Genomic DNA, 25,506 nt, shown 5'->3' on the forward strand with positions numbered 1-25,506 from the left:
TGGGAGGAAATTATCCAAGGCCACAAGGAGTTTCAATATTTTTCTTCCATAAATGGCATCAGAAAGGTCAAATTAGGCTTTTCCAGCAACTGGAAACTATGAGACCTGTCTCGTCTACCCTGTTTAAAAAGTATGGCATGATAGTTCAAGAAAAACATAAATATTGCACATTTGTTTTATGTTTGAAATGGTTATCCTATAGTTCCTGCTTAGAACTGAGCAAACACTGTTCATCTGCATTCAGCCTCCTGCAGCAGAGACTGCAGAAAGAATTTAATTCTGTGCAAAAGAAAAAGGTCTAATATTCACCTTACTAGATGCAAAATGTAAGAGGAAAAAAAATTCCTCTTCTGTCAGAATATTGTCCTAAACTACCCAAAACTTCAGCAAACTTATGTACAATGAAGGAAAATCATCAGTTAAAAATTGTGAAATGTGCCTGGAAAATAACTATCAAAACAGGTCATGTATATATTAAATAACAGTTCAGCTCATGTGGTATTTTAAATAATCATAGAATTATAAAAATATCACTAACTACCCCAAAAAAGATTACTATAGACACTATACTGCCTCTCACATAGTCCTACCCATCTATTGTTTTCAAGAGCCCCTAACCCTAAAGCTCTTGAGTAACTGTGAAGAGCTCCAACAGGCATAGTATACTCCTTCTTTCCTCCATGATACATTGGCCCAAGTGTCAAAGAATGCTCCAGGATAACACATGGGAAATTCAAATGTTTAAACAGCAACAGCTTGCTGATATTTGGAGAAAAAGAGTCTTCTGTCTGTGAGCTTTGGGAGCATGAAGTGGGTCTGTAAATTTGGGGTCAAAAAGAATAAAGAGCTAAACATCAGGAGGGCAAAAAGGGACAGAGAAGGGAAAATTCATGATCTGTCTCAACATGATAAACTATCATGCCAGCTTCTCCCACACTTTAAGACTAGGAAAAATCAAGGCTGCAATTTTTTTTTTACTTGCTAAAGGAACAAAGGAAACAGAAATAAAATGCAACAGCAGTGTCAAGGACAAGTTTGTGGGTTTTTTTTCTGAAACAGCTGGCTGTGTCTCTGTCTTTTCAATGTTTCAGTATGGCTGGGACATCCAGAAGGACCTTGACAGGCTTGAAAGATGGGACCACACCAACCTCATGAGGTCCAACTGCAAGGTCATGCACCTGGGTTGAGGAAATGACAAGCACAAATACAGGTTGGGCACAGAATGGATGGAAAACAGCCCTGAGGAGAAAGACCTGGGGGTGTTGCTTGATAAGAAGCTCAGTATGAGCCAGCAATGAGCGTCTGCAGCCTAGAAAGCCAATCAGATCCTGGGCTGCATCAAAAGAAATGTGCCCAGAGGGTCAGGGGAAGTGATTCTCCACTCTCCTGAAACCCCACCTCTCATACTGTGTCCAGTTCTAGAGCCCCAAAAACAAGAGGGACATTGGGTTGTTGGACCAAGTCCAGAGGAGGGCCACGAAGATGATTGGATGGCTGGAACACCTCTCCTATGAAGACAGGTTGAGAGAGTCGGGATTATTCAGCCTGGAGAAGAGAAGGTTCCTGGGAGACCTTCTCACAGCCTTCCAGTACCTGAAAGGGGCCTACAGGAGAGCTGAGGAAGGACTTTTTGCAAGACCATGGAGTAATAGGACAAGGTGTAATGGTTTTAAATTGGAAGAGGGGAGATTTAGGTAAGACATTAGGAAGAAATTCTTTAGTGTGAGGGTGGTGACACACTGGCACAGGTTGCTCAGGAAGGTTGTGGATGCCCCCTCCCTGTCACTGTCAGTCCAACCTGATCTAGTGAGAGATGTCTCCACCCATGAAGGAAGGTTGGAACTAGATAAGCAAGGTCCCTTCCAACCAAAACCATTTTCTGATTCTATGAAATATCTATCAGAATAATGTTGGTCTGTTCACACACAATGTATGCTGTGTTTGTAGTGGCACTCCCTTGGACTTCCAAAAACACCCTGTTACCCTGGGCAGGAGCTAACTGTGCTCACGGAGACTGAGCTTTCTCAAATACTTACACTGTTCAGAATGCATTGCTGCTACAAGTAGGAACAACAAGGTAAGTAGAAATGTAGAGTGGAGGAAGGCTCCTGTTCACACATTGTTTTATAACCAAACCACCAGCAAGTGCCAGTAAGTTCCAAGCGCAGAACTAGCACACAAAATGGATTAATGATGATGCCTTAAGTTTTGAAGATGTAGCTGCAAGACGCACGCATTTTACAGGACCCTTTTTGAACCCTGTCCAGTGGATTTAGATAAGTTCTTTAGCCTCCTCAGTGCTGATATTATATGGTCCAGTAATATAAGATAGCTAGAAATCTCCCACGAGCTTCAATGTCTCTGCCCAGCAGGCAGCCTGGCATCTTAGCAGGATTTACGTGGACCAAAGTTCCACTTCTCATGAAGCAAATTATTTATTGCTTTGTAGACAATGGTTACAAAGTCTGTCAATTCTTTGGACAGAACTGTGAACTGAGCTGACATCCTGGGAACATTTCATCATAAAGATCTACCAAGTCATATAGCTACTTTTAAAAGTATTCTTTGGAGAATGAAAGGCTTAAAAGGCAGTGACCATTGAACCAGCACACATGATGCTGTAGGATGCCCTTATGCAGAAATTCTCTTACAGCTTCCTGTGAGATCATGTTAGTTGGCAAGGCAAACAAAGTGGAGAAAAATTATTTTGTGAGAAGGGTTAAAGATTTCGTTGCCCATTTACTGGCACTTGTGTATCAAACTTTTGAGAAACAGACCCTGCACTACTAATATGTCTGTTGGACGCTCCTGTTTATCCTTTTCTCCTTCCCTCAAAACACTTTGTCTAGCTTTAAACCAAACAGGGAGTTTTCTTCACTCCTATCTCTGCAAAGTCAAAGTGATTGAATATGCCTTGAAGGCAGAAGAAAAGTCAGCCAAAGGAGCTAAAAGCAGCATATACTGTAGCAATGAAGATTTTCCTCTCTGCTCTCAGGACTGTCTGAAGCAGTTTCCCAAATGCATGTGTGAATCAAATTTTTACCATTAATAATCCCAGCTGTTATCTTGGCATAGTCAAACATCCATGTTACTTGTCGGAGAAATTGCATAGGATGCTTTGCAACATAGTCATGTTCAAGCTTGAAGGAGAAAGATTCATATAATAGCAGCAAGAAAACAGAAAGATACGTAATCGGGTGTCTAATCTAGATGTGCTTAATAACTGCCCTTATCCTGCTTGCCAAAAGAGATAAAACCTGTTATTCTGTTTTCTATTGCTGGGCTAAAGGTTGCACTGGTAGTATTTAATGTTGTGATTCAGTTTTGGTTTTCTTAAAGCTTATCTTGCTTGCTTCCACCTGATTTCAAATTTTGTTTCAGGTCAGGTGCCACGCAGCAGCTCCCAGAGCAGCCCTGTGCTCCGAGATAGATAGTTCAGCTTCCTCCCTCTTGTCTTTCCCCTAGTCTGCCAGCAGTCAGTCCAACTTCATCATACTCTTTGCCTTACTGTTCTCAATATAAGCACAAGTTGCTGCATAAAAAGGAAAAAGAGCTACATTCCACTGCAGTGCTAAGTTCAAAGTTACAGTGGCAGCCCTGAGACTCTCACATTTCCACTTCTTTTTTTCTTTTCCAGCATTGTGTTTAAGGCCTGATTATGAGTCCTCACAGATCTAGTGATTTTCATCTTATCACAGTGTCAGGTTAAATCACTGGCTCTGTCCTCTCACCAGGAGTTTGCAGTTCAAGGACAGCCTCTGGATCAGGCGTTGCACGATTCAAATAAAAAATTTACACGCAAGTGTTTGGTACTGTAGTGACAAGGTGCTATTGCTGCCTGCATTTAGTGACCTTTTTTCTGAGTGTGAAGGACTTGCTGCCAAAGACAGAAATGCACAGTGAAATACCACAAACATGGAGTCCTCCTAGAACTATCGTTCTGTGTCTTGTTTAGCAGAGTAACCCCTGGTTTCATCTTCACTTGTTCCTGGTCAGTTCTGCAAAACAGCCAGTCCTTCACTGGGTTCTTGATTTGTGTCAGACAAATCTTCCCCCCAGACCAATCACAGAACCAAGGAATAATTTAGGCTGAAAAGGAACGCTGAAGGACATCCAGCTGGACCCTGTACTTGAAGCAGGTTCAATCAGATCAGGTTGCTTGTGGTCTTTTGTAGCTGAGTTTTTAATGTCTCCAAGGATAGCAATTCCACCTTTCCTGACAACCTGCCAAAATTCATAACGATCTTCGTGGTGAAAAAGATGCCAAAAATCAGCCTCACCCTCACAACTAATAGGACTGTCCCATGCTCCAACTGAACCTGACCTACTGCAACAAACCACTGTAGATTTTTTTGCACCAGTTAAACTTCATTTTTGCTGACAGAAAGCGTGGGGGCCAACATATGAAAACAGAGACCAAAACATCTTTTAACTACAAGTGTGAACTACTTTCTAAACATTGCAGACAAAACACAATTCAGACTATTTTGTCTTAAAGTAGATATAGGTAGGAAGAGGTACACTAATTATTTCCTTTGGAATTTTTTCACAATTTCACATACTAACAATGATGCTGCTACTACCACTTGGGGACTTTAAATTGATCCTATAATAGGTTCTGATTGGTGGCAGCACCTTGAAAATCATTAAAGAATTCTGTAATTTGTTAAAGAATTAAAATCACCTTAATAGTGAACACAAAATGCATTTTAAGTCTGTAAAGAGTATGTAATTCTTCTGAAAATTGTATTAATTAGTACCTAATGGGATTTTTGATTTTATTTTGTGCCAGGTAGATACTTGATTAAAAGGACTTTGAGCAATTGAGAAGACAAAAATCACTACTACCAATGTGTGCTGGATCCATACTGGTCACCTATCTGCCAAAAAATACAAAATCAGTGTCCTTGTTAAGCTATTTTTCTAATTGTTTTCTGGGTGCTTATGAGGAAGCAATAGTCCTTTACAGTTTCTGGGGATTAAGAACAGGTAGTTTAATTTTAATTTGATCCTTTAGATACTGAAAAATCTTTACTAGTGTCACCCCGGTGGGTTGAATGGAATTACTACAGCAAGGAATTTTCCCCTTTGTTTTGAAAGGGGAAATTCATACAGGATTTTTTTTCTTCTCTCTTTTATCTTTGATTAGCAAATCAGCAAGGCATTGAATGGAGAGACAGTAGGCACTTTTTTTTTTTTGAAGCTCTACTTTATGACAAATGTTCCTGAGGGCACACAACATTTGTAAAAACTCTCAGAACCAAGTTAGGTATGCGGGCTGGGCTGCCTCTCCTATGGATCCAGGGCCCTGTGTAAACAGGGAACAAAGGCAATGCAGAAAAGATATGTACCATTTTCATAAGTTCTAACTGAAGTAGTATACACATAAGCATAATCATATTTCCCATTCCCCTTGGCATTGCTTTGTGGTTTATTTGTTTTCTGATGTGCCCTACATCCTTGCCTTGCATCTTTCATAGATGTGAATTGTCGATAGTTTCCTTAGCTGCAGTTGTGCTCCTAAGAAGTATGGGGAAATCCTTCGTTGCATAGAGGGTCGTTATGTAATAGATAACGAGGGCGGGGAGTGTCTCTGCATCAACTGGTGACATAATCCCCAAGGGAAAACAGACTTTAGTTGAACAATCAGAAAACTGGCTTCCTTTATGGTGTTTACACTGCTGCTTGCTAATGGATCACCATAAAGGAAGCAAAAGGACTCTTACACTATTGAGTACGCTATCATGGGAGTCTTCTGAGTGTGCCTTTTTTATTTGCTGCAGTCAGGTTAATGAGCTCACCAGCCCACTTGATGTCGAGGACTTTGTAACAAAGCAATCTCTCATTAAATGCTGCCTGGCACCACTCTCTTGAAGCAAAGGGACATTCAGATTATTGAATGCCTTTGTATTCCTCATTCCTACCAGGCTATGGCGTCCAGCAGTGGCATCAGCCCCGCACACTTACTGGCAGCCATCCAGTCATGCGCCTGCCCTCTTCAAACTGCATGGGCATTTGCCAATCTAAGCAGCACTAGTAGGCAAACAAGCATGGCACACGACTGCTTTGGCCAGTAGCCAGATGTGCAGCTGAACCATCTCACTTCCCAGCTACTGTACAAGAGAAACGCATTCTTTCCCCGTTCTCTCCCATTCAGTCGATTTACATGGAGAAGTTTTGTTGCAATACAAAGGAATGTGCATTTATCTGCATTCTCTTTCTGCTTTAACACCTTTTTTTTTTTTTTTTTTTTAGCCTCAGTAGTGCAGGTCATGAATTCATCTGTGGCTTTATTTAAATACCTCCTGGCTGACAGTTTCTTCAGTGAAATGACCCCAGTGTGTTATCAGCTAGCTAGCAGGTGTGTCTCTTTATTCAGAATCTTGCAGGCAACTGTGCATCCTGGGTAAAGAGCAATCTATGCATGATCCAGCTCTTCCCTACATTACTCAGGAGATTTAATGGTTCAGTGTCATGAAGGCACTTACAAAGATTTTTTTCTTTTTTTTTTTAAGTTGGCTTTCCGCTGGGCTTTGTGCCTTGACATATTTTGACACAAATACACAAAATGATAAAGAAATTTTTTATGAAAGGCTTCATCTCAGTTAAAGAAAAAATAAAAATCAACCTTAGACTGGCTATTGTCTTTTTTTTTCCAGTTGTAAAATAGTAAACAGATATTTAATAGTAATGTGGCTGCTCTGTTACAGTTCCACTAGTAAACAGCCTTGTAAAACATCGTGTTTGCTTATGTCCCTGTGTGTATCTGTGCACACAGAGGCTCACCCTGTTGCTACTCAGCCAGCCTCTAATATTGAAGAAATCCTCAAAGTCTGGTTATTAGAGTAGTGAGAGAAAAATACACTAAAAAAAAACAAACAAACAAACAAACAAAAAAAACACCTTTTAAAGTAAAGGAGAAGATTACAGTCAACAGAAAGAATCATCTTGTCCTTCTGAATGTTGACATCTAGTGTCTTAGGACAAACTTTCTCAGACTTTCTCCTTACCGGGCTGTAGCTTTGCCCTGCCCTGCCAGGGAAGCAGAGGGAAAATACTGAGCTCAAGCAATTTTTCCAAGGATCTTGCACACAAGCTCAGGCTGCTCCAGCAAATTATTCCCTGGAGCACTTCCCCTCACTTCCATAGATAAATACCAGGTTTGATCATACCAGCATTCAGGCAGTGTACTAGTACACTGGCAACACTATTAGCAATTTTTTTCCTCCATACACCAGGACTGAGAGGAGGTCCTACACAGTTGATGTTTGCAAGCTCAGAAATAAAAGTGTTAGATTACCTTATCTTTCTTGGGAAAAGATTCAGTTCCTCATAAAGGTCCTTGTCTGTCTGTTAGTAAAATGACATAAAAGAGCAACAGAGATGGCAGGAATTAATTTCATCCTGACCTGAAGTCGAATGGAGTCTTGTTAGAGCACGATGTGACTTCAGGTTATCCCCTGCTTCCATTGAAATTAGCAAGCCAGGTCTTGTTGACTTATTAACCAGGCCTGTGATCCACAAATTTGGCTAATCCACTCATATTTACAATATGAGACTTTGAAAAGGTCACAGAATGCAAAGCCCAGACTGCTGTCCCCAGAAGGGGTTTGGCTTGAGATCAGGCAAAGATAGGAAAAACTGTCCAGATTTTCAGTATTCCATACATCCCAGCTGCATTGACTACTAAGACAAGTTGATGCTGGGCTTAGGAATCTAAGAAGCTCGATTTATTTTCAGCACTCTCTATTCTGCCTTTACCAAACAGGTGATTTATTTTCTTTTCTTTTAACAGGATGACTTTAACCACTAACCACTAACTTTATTCAGCATCAGAAGTCCCAGTTATGTGTGCTTTATTTCACAGAGGAAGATACACATTTGAAAATGGGCAATATTTAAAGTGTGTTATGGAATTTATAACTATGGAACAAGTGAAAATTATTGCAAAATATATTATTGAAAAGTAAGTTTGACATTTTTTATATGCCAAAATTTATTTGAAAACATTTTTAAAATACAGTTTCAGTAAATAATTTTAACTGTTGGTTTCATTTGGGTTTTTTCCTACAGCAATAGTTCTGCAGCAGTTCTGAGGGTGGATAAATTTTGAACAGATTTCTGGGCAAAATTAAACTCCATCTTTCAACTCAAATTTTTCCTGCAACAAATGAAATTCATCAGGTTATGAAGTTTAATTTATTTTTACTGTTCTAGACTGGGTTTTTACACTCTACTCAACCTGGTCAACCACTACTGCAGAGAAAATAGATTGGCTTTACCTCATTCTGCCATTTTCCTTTCTTTTCTCCCTTCCCAAGTCAGAGCATCAGTATTGACCATTCAAGAAGACTAAATATAAACCACAGAAGAAATGCTTCATTAAACAACTGCAGTCTGGTTTTGGATCACATAGGCTTAGATATTAAAAAGATATTTCAGAATCAAATTCTCATTGGTATCCATCCCTAGACCAGATTCTGAATTTTACATTCAGGATCAGTTTCTGTAAAGAGCAAATGTATTTTCAATTCCCATACATCAATAATTTTACATACATTTTGCAATTCATTCACACTTCCATTGCTTAGGAAAAGATGACTATTTTGAGGCCAGCATGAGCTATTATAGCCCTCTGTTCTAACCCCTCATACTACCCAGGCCACAGTGTTTCATTTTGTGATACCCACTGCACCTCACTCGGTTGTGCAGTCAGGAGAGAAAACCTTCTGGTCCCCTATTCCTTGCCTTGAAGGAACTGTCTGTTTTCTATTTCTAGTCCCATTAACTTTTCTGAAAAACAAGTTCTTTCATCTTTTCTGTTGCCAAGCAGTTTTAGTTTCTGTTCAAATCAACAAAGATGAGGACTGTTGCAGCTTGATCCTATGTGATGCTGAGTGCAGGCTTGTGCTGGGAAAGGGAGTGCTGGAGAGCTGAGAGAGGCTCATGGGCTATGTAAGAGTCTCCCCTTCCCTGACACCCATTTATTTCCCATTGGGAATGCAACTCGGGAACAGCAAATGCACAATCAGCAACAGGAACTCTGATGGCTACATGCAAGCGGAGTCTGCAGATGACATGCTTTGCATCACCTGAAGTTGTTACTTCTTATGTTTAACAGGTTTTCTTCTCCTTTTTCCAAAAGAGCTGTCATGGTCTCCAAAATTCCATAAAACTTGCAGAAGCATACTTCTATCCAGATGGTTTCAATGCTTTATTTTATGTCTTGCAGTCTTTTAAGGCCCGCGTTTCCAAAAAGAAATACTATTGAGCAAGAGGTTATTTACAGACCAGGCAGATGATGTTTTCCATTCATCAGCTATCTTATGGGGTTAATTAAGAATCAGAGTAGCAAAATCAGAATCAAGGAAAAATAGGAAGTGTGCTTAATAACGGCGCTTTTGTTTGCTTTTCTAATTGCTTCCTTCAGATACTTTGTCTCTGTTATTACAACCAGCAAGAGCTCTGGTGTAACTCTGACTTCAGTGCACCGTGTGATAAATTCAGGGGGGTACCCAGGTCCTTAGCACGTGAGGGCTTCTGCTGGTAGGGGTGATACTGAGCTCAGCAAACATGCTGCTTCAGCATAGCTCCAGGCCTGCACATCTCGCGTGGCAACGTGGACTCTTTCTCATCCCTCCATCCCTCGCTCCTATCTGATCACATTTTAACAGCAAGAGAAGTGATGAATGATTAATTAAATATCCATCCCAGGACAATCCTGAATGCAGCCAGATACACCATTCACAATTTTTAGTTACTCGAGGTCAGGCTGCAAATACTAGGAAGAAGCATTTGCAGTGCAGTATTAGTAAGGTAAAAAAAAAAAAAAAAAAAAAAAAGAAACCCAGCCTGTCTCGGATGCTGACGATCAGAAGATTGGCTGGCTAAATTCTCCAAAAGCACCATTCAATCTTTTATCTAGCTATTTATAGAAAACTGCAGAAACAGCTGAGCTGAGCGAAGTGATGTCACTTTTGCTGGGAGGACGGCTTCCAAGGCGGTGTGTGCTGAGGCGGCGGAGCCCACTGGAGGCTGGGGCAGCAGCCCCATGGTGTGAGGAGCTGTAAACACGGGCATTTTTCAGCTCTGCTGATCAATACGGCATTGATGGCTCTCGGCTGACCTTCAACCTCTCTGGAATAGCAATGGGCCGGCGCTGCATCTTGCAGTCTGTGAGGGCTGCTGCGTGTTAGCTACCAATTTTACAATCGATCAAAAGTCATCTTTGTCAATAAAGCTTGAGATTTCAGGCAACAGCAAGCAATTTTTGAAAGGTCAGGGCTGGGTTTTTATTTGCGCGACCTCTGCTTTCGAGCGGTAGCGCCGTCCCTTATACCCATTAAAAGTAGTAAGAAAATTTAAGATTTCCCCCCCACCCCCCTATCTTCCGTGTATTTTTAGTAAGCCGTTGGGCATTTTCCCTGTCCCTAAAAGAATACGGTTGCGTGGCAACGTCCCCGGTTGCCATGGAGACTCGGTGTGTAAGCAGCTGCCGCAATCAGCATTAACTCCGGGCTCGCAGGTTTGTCATTCCAATGCATAGGGAGGGGGAGACAAATAGGACAGCAGCGCATTGCCGTAAAAGGGAAGTCACCTAGATAATGTCACTCACAAACATATGTTCCACAATTATTCTTTCCACTGTTTTATTGCCGCAATTATAGCTAAACTAAGATTACAAAATTATATGGTTTTAATTTGCCTCCGCCGACTATGTTTCACTTCCATTAAAATTAAGTCTATACCCATTTAAGTAGCAAACTGTTGGCTTTGCTGGGGATGGGGAATTTTGGTTTACCGGTGGGTACTTCAAGGACTAGGTAAAAATAATACCTCTAGGAATCTTAACATCTAGCCAAACGAGTCCCAGGCACTGGAGTTTTATCCACCTTTCTCTTTTGTACTGCGTTGAACCCCAAGGCTTGACCACAAGCCACAGCCAGCGATGATGACCAGAACCATCCTCCTCCTCTTCTTCTTCTCCCTGATGTCCCTCCACTCCAGAAAAAGAGAAATTTGGAAATTATATTTTCAGCCATCTGAAAGTTTCACGCTGGGCACAGCCCATCGGGTGCTGCAGCAGCCTCCGACACATCCTTGCGCGATCACTTGGTTTGAAAACCCCTGCAATAAACAGGCGCAATGGGGTTGACTTCAAAATGAAGTAAAGCAGCATTAACCCTGAATTTCCTTACATCGGCAGTCTTCTGACAATCCCTTAATGTTACTCCAACATATTTTATTATCTTTATTCTAGAAGAAGTTTAATTTTGCTCTGCTGCTGTCTGACTGCTCCTGATCGTGTTAAAAACAAAAAGTAAAAAATCTTAGGAGGTGTGTGGCAGGTGATGAAATGCACCTCCACAGAAATTCCTCAAAAACGTACAGTTAGCAGTAGCAAGGGATTTCAGTTTGGATTTTTTTAACATATAGGTGGAAGCATTTAATCAGTGTTAAATGCACACATTTGCACTGCACAGCTGTGTTGATTCAGTTGCATAAGCGAGAATCTATTCACGATTTAAAATATTAGGCCACAGAGTGATGCTTACTCCCTCAGAAAGAATTCCATGTTATGGGAAAAAGCCATGTAAATTGGTATGTAAAATAAACCTGATATTCCAATCCATATGATTTATTTACCAACCTTTACACACAAACAAGTTTTGACCGTGTTAAATCCTTCCATTATTTAAGGGCATTTATTATTGTGGATTTGCATAATTAAAATATACATGCCCAGTCACTAATGTTTATGACCTATATTTAATCGAATTCTTATTAAGACAAACATAGTATGGTAGCTTTTTCCTAAGGGATCTTCTATCAATATGAAATTGCAGCTGAAAATGTTTTCATTTTTAACTCCTGCAGAAATGGCTGAACACATATCTGTTGAGATTTGCAGGGTAAGAAACATGCTCCTTAGAGGAGACCTTTCATGCCACCATTTAGATAGGAGCCTCTTTCTATGGTCGTTACAGTCTATAAACCCTGAAAATAGGAGTTTATAATGAAAATATGGCTAGACCCTTCACTACAAAAATGCTAGCAGGTGCTGCTATAATATACAAATCCAGATAGCATTCAGTGACCTATATTCAAAACCAGGCCAGGCAAAATGACATCAAGAAATTGAATTCCTTGCCCTTACTTTAATAGTGTCTTGTCATGCAATCTTCAAATCAGGACGGGTGATCATTGCAAAACAATCCCTAACCCAAGGGACAACAGGAACGTTCTCTGCGCTAATACCTCAGGCCCATCACACTGCTTACAATAATTGGCTGATTGCAGAGGGCAGGTATAGACCATTCATATCGAAAATATCCTCGGATGAAGGGGGGGGGAATTTTGGCCTTTCCAAATTTAGAGGCGAAAATAAACCTCAAAACCATGTTCTGCCCTATTTTGTTGTGTCATCAAAAATAGCTGGCAACTGGAACAACAAACTGCGCTGCTAAAAATACACCGGTAGTTATGCAGGGATATTTAAAATAGATTAGCATATGGATTATCTCAAATTCAAAACTGTCTTTAACCCTTTGATGACCATATTGCTCTCCTCAAGTATCACATCTCTGCAGCATTAAAAACAAACTTAGCTTCTGAGTGTCAAAAAAGGTTTGTCTGGTAAAAAGCAAGTGTGTCCGCTGCTGTTTCCATGTATAGTGGGGGCTTCAATGGTACCTAAACAAATTTTGGCAGATCAAGTAGTTTATGAATTCTCCTGCTATATTGTTGGGGCTTATTTAACAAGGGCCTTTTCAGAAAGCCTTACTTAGTTGGGGAATACAATTTACTGCTGAAAGTAAATTCAGAAGCTATAAAATAAGGCCCTGGAAATGACTGCAAGGGAATCATAAGTCTGCAACTCTGTTTTGCTCTACCAAATCTAACAGAACACAGCAAAATATTTGCAGAGCAACATAGAAAGACTTGAAATTGAAGGAATTTCATTATGAAACAAACAGTAAGTTTTGCTGAAGTAAATACATTTTTTTAGCAAGAAACAACAACTATTTTCCTGCTGAAAATAGTTTATTTTTATCAAAACAATACAATTCTCCAAAACAAATTGCTTTTGCAGCAAGCATTCAGAATTCATATTTTATGTCATGTCATATGTAAAATCTAATATTTTTTTGAACTTGTTGAGAATTCAGTATTTAAGTAAGGTCAGAAATCATATTAAAAAAAACAAAAAACAAAAAAGTAGCGTATATCCCAAGGAAAGAAGTCCCAAACTTAAAATGTCAGTTTTGCAAAATTCTTCCAATCTCTTTTTTTTATTTTTTTCCCAATTACAAGGTAGCTGCTCTAGTTCAAATATCTGTAATGTTTAAAATAAAGCATTTTTCAAAGTTTTTTGTTCTAGTAACACACAACCGTTTCCAATACACTGATCAACACAATGGCCTTGTTTTTAATTGCCACAGATTGAAACCAAAATTTTGGCACTTGTATTTGTTTGTTTGTTTGTTTGTTGTTAAATATGCATTCCCCTTATTTTTTTACTTATTCTTTTTAAAGTACTAGGCTTTTATGTCTCATTTTATGGGAGGAATTTATGGTTTACTGATGTGTAGAATTATATTTGTTTAAAGGCTTTGACCAAAGTGTTTGTATTAAAACTTCTGCAGCTGTAATAAGTCTTTGGGGGGTTGTTTTCCAGCAAAATACCCTTCCACATCTATAATGCAACCACTTATTCTCATCTTTCTAAATAAAATATTTTAAAATAAAAATGTTTTCAATTATTTTCTAATCATATTTGGAGGGGGAAATGTTTTTTAAAGATGAGAACCACAAGCAACTTTGCTTGGGAAATGTACTGTGCACAGTGGCAAAGAGCTCTGAGTGAAGTGGACATGGGAAAAGCCTCCCTGAACCCTTGGGATTCCTCTTCAGATTGGGTACAGGGAAGTCCTGCGGGTCTTAAAGGGGAAGCTGGAGCTCCACTTCTGGAAGGTGGAAAGAGGAACGTGCCAAAACTGAATGTGCAGGAAAAGCTGAAGGACACTGAGCATCATTTCAGTTCTTTCCACTAACGTCTGCCTTACTGAACCAGAAAGATTCTAGTCTGAGGCAAAACGCTCCTACAAAAAGCAACCATTAGGCAAGTAAAGGACTACATAGAACTATCTACAGCTCCTGCTGCTGTGTCATTCTGCAGACAGCCAAAGGGGGAAAAAAGGTAGTACTGGAGCTGGTGGGCAACTGCCTTTCCCAACACAGAGGTGGAAAAAAAAAAATGTTTCTACAGGAATATAACTCATTTTTTTCTTCCAACACAGAAACATGCCATACCCTCTCAAGCAAGTATTTTCCTGAGCTGAAATGCACATCAAAAGAACCAGAAAGAGTGTCATGACAAAAGCCTAATGTGGATGGCAAAACATAGGCACTACTTACCTGTACAAAGACACAAGAGAAAAAGATTTCTTCTAAGTATGGCAACCAGTAGCACTGAATCTGGCTCTTAAGATGTTCTAGGGACTGAGATTACCTCTCATATTACTTAAAACTAGAGAGTGAATTGCCTGAAGTGCTTGCATGTAGATGCTGCATCAAGATGCTAACATGGGGAGGGAGTAAAATTAAATATTTTTCTGACAAGGAAATTTAGTAATTATAATTTTTTCAGTAGGCTTCAATTTAAATGTCTTTTATATTCTAGTATGCTTCCTTTAAAAAATTTTTAAAAAGAAAAAATATTTTTATTCTCCAATGAAGCTTTTGGTCCACTTGTAAGGCAGAAAGCTTGTATACTTTATGGATTTCATTCTAAGTCAGTTAATAAAAGCTCCTTTCTCCAATATCATTTTGGCATAATCAGACAACCTTGTATTGCTATTATCAGATGAACCTGCTCCAATAGGAGTTTTTTATTACCTGTAAGTAAGGTTTCAGAGAAAATATTTTGAGAAATACAATGACTATTTAAATAAATGTGAAACATAAAACATCTGAATGTTGCTTCATGCAAAGCTCACTGGTATAAAAAATTATAATTAAAAAAATATATCTTCCACTTACATAGCAAAAAGACCTGTAACATTCTGACAGTCTGAGGCAGAGTGCATATTTTATTATTTTTAAAACTCAAACAAAAAACATAGGAGTTTGTTCTCCAGTTACAAACCTGTGAAACTCTTTGCCTCAGGAACAGGCATATCAGATGGATGGGCAGGCACACACACATCCATGTGCACACACACACACACACACATACAAACACACACATACATACACACACACACACACACACACACACACACTGGAAAGATGCTTTTGTCTCGAGGGCCATTTCTCCTCTTCAGAGATCATAAGATGCTTAGTTAAAAAGAATGACCCAACAGGATAGTTATACTATTTTTAACAAATAATTTTCCATTTATAATACATTTAATGGCAACTGACAACCATTAGGAAAAAAAGAAAATATGTTTTATTATAATTCAACTAGTAATTTGTGTAAAAAATATCACATTTTTTGTTAATTCTTTTTCTCCTCAGAAAAAAAGGACTGTGCAGCTGGTGCTGAAATATCCACCAAATCCTAGGCTGTACTTAACATGGATGTTAGTAGATTAAATCATAAATACACACACAAAGCGATTAAAAACTAACATTTAATATATTTTCTTCCTTTTCCTTTGTATGCAGTCTTCTGCTGAAAGCAGTTATCATAATATTCTCTTTCATGCTTTTTGTATTTTTAGAATTCACTTTCCATCATCAAAGATGCTACTGAGGGAAGATACTTTACTGAGATTATTAGATTTCCAGAGTAGTCCAACATTGTTCAGAGCTAATAAAACAACGGGACAACTGCAACAGCAACAGTACTTGGGCTTCATGTGGAAACAGTTTTTAGTCTGTGGCCTAAGCAACACCACTCTTTCATTCACATACTAATAAAGATTACATTTCAACATTGCCATATACGAAAGAAAAAATAATGAAGAAATGTTACAAACCTCCTCTTGCAAGGGTAGAAACAAATCACAACTTCAAGCTTATTTTTCAGCACTACCCTGTTGAAACGCTCACATGTGTTCTTGCAGCACACTTGTAAAATGCTGGAAAAATATCACACATGGATACTAATCTGCAGAAGACAAACATTATAGGTACTTCTATAAATGAGAGAGTGAGAGATATGGGTGCCGATGATGAGAAAAGTCAAGTCTAGAGAAGTTTTCCAGATACCAAAACTCCCTCACAAAACCAGTAGAAAAGCAATTATTTTGTGCCCATTTCACAGGTAGAGGTGGGGCACAGTTTGTCTTAACTGAGGGTCAATCAGTGAGTGAGATGTGGAAGTGGACCCATTGGTAGGAGGAGGACACACTGCCCCTCTGCCAGGGGTAATACCCGGAGATAGAGATCACCAGGGATGGGGAACTTGGTAGGGAACCAGTCCCTCCACCTCCATTAAGAAACATCTCACCAGTAAGACTGGAAAACTGGGAATTGCCAGCAGTGAGCACCAAGCTAGGCCAAGCTGCTCAGGTCTTTCCCACAATGAGATTTGACGTTATGGTCATTGTTGCCCCTTGGAATTTCATAAATTAGTTTTGGGTAGCCCTTGATGACCAGAGACACATTCTGTATTCCTGTTAGTATCCTGAGCAAGTAGCCTAGACAAATTAAGGCAGGTGAATAGAGGGGTGATATTGACCTGAATGTATCCCTATTTTTGTATTTTTTTACAGAAAAAGCTTAATCAGATTGAAAGCTGCTTTTGTAGGCTTTCATAGGAAATGTCTTTTAACAGAAAGAGGAGGGGGATATTCACAGAGTGATGGTAAGAACAGAAACTGAAGGTTTGAAAGACCCACCAGGAGAGGGAATTCATCCCACTTATATTAAATCAGCTGTTATTTTTTTCTTTCCTCCTCCTCCCCCCAAGTATTGGGTACCCAAAAAGAAAAATGATGTGAATCCATTTTCAGTACTGATTCTTTTTAATCCCTCAGATCAAAACCATCCTACAGTTTCCAAATGCTTTTTCATTCTAAAGGTAAAACATTTCACAGGAAGATATGAGGGGTAAGTCTTTCCAATCACAGATTTTAAACTCAGTTGCTTGCAAAATATAATGAACTTTTAAAAAAATCATAAAGCTCCTAAATCCTGAAGACAATGGGGGTTTTGCCATTAAAACCTAAAGCAGCAGGACTGTGCACAGAGCAATCAATTGCCCAACAAGGCCAAAGGAACACACTCAAGGAAAGAGGGTACAGGAACATACAATATTTCACATTTAATAAAAGGTCTTTCGAGATTATAACTGCACAGAGTCATGATAGAGAGAAAGACTGTAATGCTGAAGTAGGAATTATATAAGTCTGTCTGTCTGTCTGTCTGTGAGGTGGAATTTAAAGCAATCCTTTCCATATAACCTGTCAATAATAAGCATGCTTTGGCAGTTTCACAGTTTGCTTCAATTTAAATCCTTATTCCTTAAAAGCATAGTAAAGATTATTCTATCTTCCAGGGGGTGGAGGGTGGGGGAGAAGGAGTCAGCGATGCATTTTTGATAGACTAACCAGACTGGCTCCTAACAATGCCTGTCTTTTGAAGGCTAATAAATTACTATATAATATTTTTAGTGCATCTTTTCTGTCAAATACCATATTCTTTCAGTATGTATTTTACTAACAGTGTTATTTACAGCAGTTTTGGTAAAATTAAAGCAGTTTCATAGCTGCACTTTAATCAAGTTTTAGCCTTAAATAACGCAGTGCTGAAATGTGTTGTTCCTTAACAACCAGAAAAACTTCCAAATGGCAAATATCTACTGCAAGATACTTCTCTTCCAAGTGAAGTACACAACTATAATATTTTTATAATTACAGTAGCCAAAGGACTGTATGCTCAGGCAAATCATATGGGAAATGGTAACTGAAAGAGCTGACCTTTGTTGGGGTCTTCCCATCACCTCCACCAGATTTTTTGTCAGATTCATCCTTCTCTCTTTCCCCTTCTTTCCCCCCTAAATATCTCCAAACCCTCTACTTCTGCCTCGTGACCCATTTCATCTTTAACTCAAAACCAAATCAGACTGCCTCCGCAGCCTGGCCTCTGGGTAGATCCACACAAGATGCTAGGCACAGCATGTTCATGTGAAAATTAAGAAGCCTGTTTCTACTTTTTATACCACTCTTAGCACACTGTATTAGGCTCTTAATCACAACCTGTATCCCCTTCTCATTTTTAACCCAGTGGCCCACTCATATTTCAGTTCAGTTCAAGAAATAAAATGATTGTTTCCCCATTCTCAATCACAACAAATTATAATCGTTAGTGCTCAGCTTTGATTTTATTCTCATAAAGTACCTTATCAGTGGGCTGCAGCTGCTTTCCTGAATTCTGAGAAAATACCAGTTATTAATTATAATATCATATATCAGCCATATATATGATCATATGTGTATATATCAGTCTGGCTAGATTACAGTAATGTGCTGCTTCTCTAAGCCTAAGGGGAGGAGGGAAATGTGCATGGGAAAGGGGGAAAAGTATGCCTTTTATTTGATTACAGTTCTGATTAGCATAGAAACTATGTTAAACTCCTTCTAGTACCTTTGTAAAATTAAGATGTTGTGTTCTGTTTCCCTGTTCTGCTTTTGCCTTTTTCTGCCAAATTGCAATTAGCTTCAATAAGGACTGATACTCAAATAACTTTTTTCCAAACAGAAAGGTTGTGGTTATGCTTTCCAGTAACCTACATATACACATTAGGTAGGTTTCTCCCCTGGAGTGCTAGAAAAAAAACATGCATTCCTTTTTGCTACAAATCTGTAAATCTGAAAAGAAGAGGCCACATGAATGGGAAAGCTCTTTATAGAATAAAAAGCATGGGGTGTTATTAAGTAGGACTGTAAGCCCTATTCTATTCATAGTAATTAAAGGATCAGATCAGGTTAATGTGAGGACCTAGGTCAATAAAGTACTGTAGCTTCACCCTTTTTAATCCTTCTCGATCCAATAGGCTGGGTTTCTGACTGCTCTGTTTGACTCATGGAACTATTCTAGGTGGCAAAGATGTGCAGAGAATTGCTTAGAAAAGGTGAGATCTATATCAATCCAACCATGCATTTTTGAGCACAAGTGTCAGGAGGTGCCTAGGCAAGTGAAGTAGATGGCAAACTTCAGTGCTATACCCTTTCCCATGTGCCAGATCATAAAATAACTGTGAAAAAGTTCAGATAATATTTTGGGGCTGAAGAGACAAACCGTAGTGCTCTAGATATTTTGAAGACACTTTTCTATCAGCTTTTTTCTTCATTTTATACATACATTTCCACACTTCAGAATAGCCTCCCCACTTGTCACCCATTTCAGTGGGTGCCCAAAGCAGGGCATGCCTGTACCTGAGCTCTGGGGTCACTGAGAGCCAAAGTTTAAGAGCAGAGATGTGCAAAAAAGGGCAAGCAGTGCTCCTGCCTCTTGCAATGGAGGAACCTGAGTTGTTTTGCTGGGTGAGGGAGGCAAATTTTGGTGAGGAGCTGTCAACTGATCTGCAATGAAGGTGATCTGAAGACACAAGGATAGCCTTGCCCTCCCTAGGTGCAGCCCTTGAATAAATCAGCTGGCCTACAGCAACCAGAAAGCATAAATACCTGTTTTGAAGTAATCTGGAGGATTCCCAACCCCACACAAGCAAGTGCCAATCACACACAGGTCAGTTGCCCAATAAAACACTAAGTGGGCTTTGCAACCTACTGGAGATTAAGCTGATGGCTCTGTCTGTCAGTTCAATCCTCCATAATGAGCATGCCCCAAACTCCTCTCTGCAAAATCCCAGTACCTTTCAGGTCCACAGTAAAACCCTTACTGGCTCCAGTCAATGCAGGGTTTTGCCATCTCTTGTTGTTTTTCTGACCAACCTTTTGATCAGAATTTCTCCCATTAATCAACTGGTAGAACTGTACATAAGGAATAAATCTCATCACTTTTTTCTCCTCTCCTCTGACCCTACAAAGCCCTCATTATCTAAGGTATGAAATCAGTGAGGAATTGTGCTTTACAAATCACTTGGCCTAACAAAGAGTTGGCTCCTGACATTATACTTAGAGTTATGGCTGGCTACCAAGTGAAAAAAAAAAGAATCCTTACTTAATTGGATGAGTTTTTGCCCAAGGACTTCTCTGCTTATATTTATTTCCTAGTGTATCCTCAGATATTATTTTTTTCTGCTACAAGATGATCAGAGTATTGTGTATTACATTTTAAAAATTAAAAGAATTTGAGAAGACCTTACTTTTTTTCATATTCCTGTAGGTTTGGGACATGCATTGCAATTAATAAAAATATGTATACTATCATCTTCATAGAAAGGCCATAGTATGTTTTTACTCATATCTCTCCAAAGCCCACAGAAACAAGAAACCCCCCATTTATTAGGTCTTTTAAACCTTTTCTGAAAATATACCTATTCTGGATTATAAAATGCATATAGGCATATTCAGAAAAGGTATCCTACTTCTTATGTATTTTGTATTATAAATATCTGTAACATGGCTCAAAACAAATGGAAATATTATTTTTTCTGGTAATTTCCATACATTTCAGGAGTGATTTCTGTGTAACCACTGATATAATCTCTTTAGCTTTCAATGAAAAATCTCCATGAAAGTTGTAACATTGGGAATTTAAATGACTTGCTCCCAAAAATACAAGGTAAATTGAAAGCACAAAATTTTGAGAATTCAATTTTAATGCAACATGTTGCAACACGTATTTTCTGTTAACATGCTATAAGTTAGTGCAAGAGAAAGTTAAACCTTTGGAAGAAAAAAAATCCATAATGCCTGTTTGCCCTCTCCTTCTCCTTCTCCTGTCTCTGTGAGCAGGTTATTAAACCTTTTTAAAGATAAAATAAATAAATAACAAAACACTTTGGTAGGGAAAAGGCTTTAAAGACTGAGATAGAAAAGAGAGAAAGGAGAGTTTATTGTAAAAGCGGAGGTCATCACAAGTACCTGAGGAAAATAAATAAATAAATAAATGGATAGATAGATAGATAGATAGATAAATAAATAAATAACAAGAGAAAGCACCAAAAATGTTAGTATTTGAATGATGTGAACTCTGGTAAACGCCAGCATGCAATATGGTAAAAACGAATCAATCAGTTCAGCTTAGTTCAGCCTCTGCAACTGGCCATCTGGCGCGAAATCAACCAAATGTAGCCCTGCATATTCATCTTCATTTTCACAAATACTCAGGAGAATGTCATTCTAGGGCAAAATAAAATTAAATCACCATAATTTTTAAGACATCTTTTCCTCTCAAGCTCTCTGGAGATTAGTGTGTTTATATGAAACTACTCACTGCTATAGGGTTAGCAGGTAATTTCTAAAGGAGGGGGGCTCTCTTTCTCATGTTTAAAAATCACATTTTACCCATTTGGGGCACTTGAGCATAGATTTTGCAGTAAACATTCCTAAGCAAAGATTGCATGGGAAGTTACTGTGGCTACATGGACAGATTTTTCCCCAAGGGTCAATAGAGAGGCATTCTGCATTTACCTTCCCCAGCCATCCTGTGACACACCTGTGTGTCTTACTGATGTTGTGGGACTGTGCCAGACAGACCTAAGGGGAAGTCTGAACACTTAATCCTTAAAGCAGATAACAAAAAGGGACAGAAGATGTCTGAAGAGTAAGGCCAAAAGAGAGTATCAGATGTGATTAAGACTGTTACTGATTTGGTACACGTTTTGTCTATAAAAATCACAGTGATGAGCACAGGGGAGAATAGAAATCAATATGAAAAAGAACAGCAGAGAGAAAATGAGAATGGGCAATGGATGGAGCATGCATCACCATTATGTTAAAGCTAAAAGCTACACTACACACAATTCTTTATCCAAGGTAATACAAACAATTGCTGGTCAGGATAGATTATTTGGGGCTTTATCTTCTAAGTGTTTGAATTAAATTCTAATCATACTCCTTATCCTCATGTTTGTTTATTTATTTAAATGGGCTGGATGCCCCCCAGTTTGGGTCAGTTGGTTTGCTTCTGATTGGGAGAGGGAGGGAGGAGTTTGGGTTTGTTGCATTTTTGCTTTCTTACAGCATTTAAAGTTTATTATACTTGAAGATATGGAGCAAAAGTGACACAAAGTTTGGCCAATTAATTATTTCACAAGCATATCTTCCCATGTTGACATTTTCTTTGCTAAGTATTATTTTACCACAAAAACTAAGAAGCCTTAAGGTACTTCTGCTGATACTATCTATTTGCTCTTGTTCTAGAGCTGTCCCATTTCATTTGATAAGGGATAAACAAATGCCCAGCCTCATTTGAATAAATATGTTAAGTAAATGTTAAACAAGATGTATCAAAAGGTAGTAAATACATTACAATTCAGGCTGCTAGGACACTCTAGTTCAACATGGAAACATGTTTCCACTCAGACAGCTAACATGAAATAACTAAGGCCAGTTAATCTGCTTCTATCTATCTATCTTAAGGGTTTAAACTAAAGCCCATCACTGCAGTATCTGACAGAAATCCTTCCTCATCTATTTACATACAGCATATGCAAAACTGTTAACTCTAAAAATGCTTCCTGTGAAACCTAAATACAGTATACACATGTATTTAGAAATATAGTTATACTAGGTGATTTTTCCTTCTGAATGTTTTAAAAATGTTCGCTTTTATCTTCTTATGTGGTTTTCAAATTGGTTTTGTTTCTTAACTAGAAAAGGCCAGAATTATATTTATCCTTTTTGGTTTTGAAACCTTGGTTATATTTAACCAATTAAAATAAGTTTCAGGCACCATGTAACAATAATTTTATTTCATTTTCATATCTGTCTGAACTTTTATAACCCAACAATCATGGGTTGAACACAGTATACAGCACTCATAAAAAAAACCCAAAAAAAACCTCAAGCAAACAGAAAAATATAAAAGTAACAAAACCCACACACACACCTAAAATACAAATTCTTGGCAAACATAAGACTTAAAAATCTCTTTCAGTCCTCATTTCTATTCAAATATCACTATGCTCACAAAAATTGTTACAGTTCTACTTATGATTGTTTATTTTAATATGTCACCAAAAAAGAAGTATTCACAAGAAAGAAAGTAAGCTGTTATAAAATGTTTTACATTCGTTCTTTCATTTTGCACATCATCATTTTGCTGTTTACATATTAGTATATTAGCAAGATGACAACTATGTTTTTAGACTAAAAACAGCCATCAATAAAGCATGCAACGTAGGATTCAGAATGCTTGATTTCTTAAACTGCCTTTGCCAACTATGTGACACCAAATCTCTGTTTTATCTTCAGGAATTGAGAGGTTTGAAATAAGTATTTTGTGCTATTCAGAGGGAAAGCTGATGCATCACTTCATAACTTCACAGGGCCCCCCTACACAAAGAGTCCTAACTTATCGAACTGGTTACAGCAATGGCTTCAGCAGCTATAACTGTGAGACCAATCTCATCTTAAATACTTCAGATCTGACCTTCTACGAGAGAGTCAGCCTCCTGTTTAGAAAAACTTCCCTCACTAGGTTTTACTTGCTCAGTATTTTATAAGAATCAGAAAACCAGCTTGTGCTTGCTCTACTAAAGATTAATGTTATCTTTTAAATACTTGAATCTTCTGCTAACATGCAGCAATTTTTTCCTTCTTTATTTTTTTTTTTCTAGGAAGAAAAGACTCTAAGATCTACATTTACTATTCACACAACTTGACAGTCCTAGCTTTCTTTCTTCATGAATATAACAACTTCACCTTTATAATTTGCCATCCATTGGCAAATCATGTTTGGTTATAATTCATAACCTTGTATACTTTACAAGAAACTCAACAGATTTAGCTAAAGGAGATCCTTTAGAGGAAGAGTTTGGAAACTGAGCAGAAGAAATGCTAATCCATATTTCAATATTATTGTGCCTTCAAGTACAGCTCTCACCTGTAACTTTCACTCTTTTAAAATCTGCACATCAAGCATGATGAATCAAACATGTATCTGGATCATGCAGTTTTTAACTCACACTAGACTCTCATCAATTTTACTGTGTACAGCATGAGAAAGACCCTTGCCACACATTACAATGCAGCAGCTGATGAGCAGATATGGAGTGGTACCCAGCAGGACCAAGCCCAGTATCTTTAATGTATTCTTGAGATTGTGACACCAGGTAAATCTGTTTAATTTTTTGCCATTTACATCAAAGACAACATCACAGACACTAATAGGACACACATTGCTACCTAAGTGCTTTCCTAAAAGACCTTTTGAACATGGTCCTACTTTTGGTGGTTACAGCAGATAAGATAACCCTTACTGACCAAGTATTAGCACTCATAAATTGTTCAAACCAAGGATACATTTGGTACAGGGTTTTGCTACAACAGCCCATAAATACTATCACAGGTTAGCAAGAGACATTCATACAATGAGAAATTAAAAATATATCATAAATTACATCAGTTTCACAATTCTTAAATGTAAATTGTTGGCTAATTCAAGTGAGCCATAGCATTTAGAAATCAAATGTTAGTTAAACTAAAAATATAAGCCTTCCTGATTACATCAAAAGTTGACAAATATTTTAGGGTTCCACACAACCTCTATTCACCTAGCAGCAGGTTCAAGAAGAAAAAAAGACATTTAAAGGAATCAAGTAGTCTGAAGTTGGACAAAGAAAACAAATGGGTTTGAGCACAACATTACAGAAACATCTGAGACATTTTCCCTCAGAGCAACAAAATTTGAAAATTAGACAGAATGTCACTTCATGCTGCCCGCTACAAAAGCCTTGAGGATTCATTCTCATATCACTTACACCAGTGTTATTGAGAAGTAATTGCTCAGACGAACAGAAACACTTCACATTTAGATTAGTGTCTTAATGAAGTAAGACTTTGGCCCTGAGATTTAGATCTTTCATTAGTAATTTATACTCTCATTAGGGATTTATAGAAATGGGAATTTAAGCTCAAATGCTAATTGAGAATTGTCAGTTGTAAATAAGTGCTAACAAGATAAATTTGCTCCTGGTCACATTGAACAGAGACCTGCATTTTACAAAACGAAACTCAACTTTTAGTGTAAAAGAATATCAGGCTTCCCAGTGAAGTTGTGGAGTCTCCTTCTCTGGAGACATTCCAAAACCACATGGACACGTTTCTATGTGACCTGATGTAGGTGATCCTGATCTGGCAGGGGGGTTGGACTTGATGATCTTTCAAGGTCCCTTCCAACCCCTACCTTAGAGTGATTCTATGGTTTCTGTGAAAATCTGAGCTTGGTATGATCTCTGCTGCTCTGACACACGAGTAGATCCATAGCTTCCTCCCTGCCCCTGCCATCTCTTACAATGGGAGCATCACCCTTCATACTCTACCCTCCATGCTCCATCCACTGGAAGGGCTGGACATATGGAGACTCTGTGTGTGTGAGATGTCAGTACTCTCTTTAGTGCCAGTGAAGCTCCTTTGTGCTCTTGCA

Source organism: Calypte anna, chromosome 2 (assembly GCF_003957555.1).
Source record: "Calypte anna isolate BGI_N300 chromosome 2, bCalAnn1_v1.p, whole genome shotgun sequence".
NCBI classification, from domain to species: Eukaryota; Metazoa; Chordata; class Aves; order Apodiformes; family Trochilidae; genus Calypte; species Calypte anna.